The sequence below is a fragment of the Gavialis gangeticus genome, unplaced genomic scaffold (genome assembly GCF_001723915.1).
Source record: "Gavialis gangeticus isolate Ggan-Ray unplaced genomic scaffold, GavGan_comp1, whole genome shotgun sequence".
NCBI lineage: Eukaryota > Metazoa > Chordata > Crocodylia > Gavialidae > Gavialis > Gavialis gangeticus.
This window is the reverse complement of record NW_017728994.1, coordinates 65,469,518-65,470,406: the sequence shown is the minus strand read 5'-3', so window position 1 is coordinate 65,470,406 and position 889 is coordinate 65,469,518.

Sequence of the window (889 nt, the reverse complement as noted above, 5' to 3'; positions counted from 1 at the left end):
ATCATATTTACTTGTGTGGGGCGTGTGGCATGTGGCTGAGCGTGTGAAGTGTGTGGGCATGTGTGTAGCATGTGGCTGGGTGTGTGGGGGTGTGCGTCTGGGGTGTGGGGGGACACAGGGAGCCAGACAGGGGAGTTGCATACCACTTGATGCAGAGTGCCAGCAGCACAGGGTGGTGAGTGGCAGTGCTCCATCCCCACCGCCCTCCTGTCGTTCTTGATGAGCAATTGGCTAGTATATAAATAATCTCTTCAGAGAAAAATGTTAATCAGTTTGTCTTTTAAAATGCTTATCTTTTAAATCTGTGAAAGATTTCCATTTAAAAAAGGAACATACAAGAGCAAAGTAAACTTTTGAACACAATGGAAAGTGATCCTTCTTAAGTACTTCAGTAAGTTTAGGGATACACTATTGCCCATCTACCCTGCTCTGTAGCTCTGCCACCCAACAAGGAAGTGTACTACTCTGCTCTGCCTGAAGTGCAGTTAGTAGCCAGACCACAGGGGAGTAGTGAGTGATAGATGCAAACTCTTAAACAGCACGTCTTTCACAGGCCTGTGCTAATGGGGCTAATTCAAACACTTCCAATTAAAGACAGTAGGGGATGGATAGGGAGAGAAGCAGGCACAAAGAAGGGTGACCAAGTCAGGAACTTAGGAGACATACACAGCCAAACACTTAATCAAGGGAATGGAGACATAGCTCTGATCCTGGGAGCTGTATGTTAGGAAGGATATTTTCTGTTGGGCAAAAGGCCCTTCTGTTTAGAAATTACATGGGGTTAATTTGTAGATCTTTACATCCATGTTTTAACATAATCAGTCATAAACACACTAAAAATATAAATCTAAAACATACTTATCAGTTATGTATCATTTAATGATGGGGC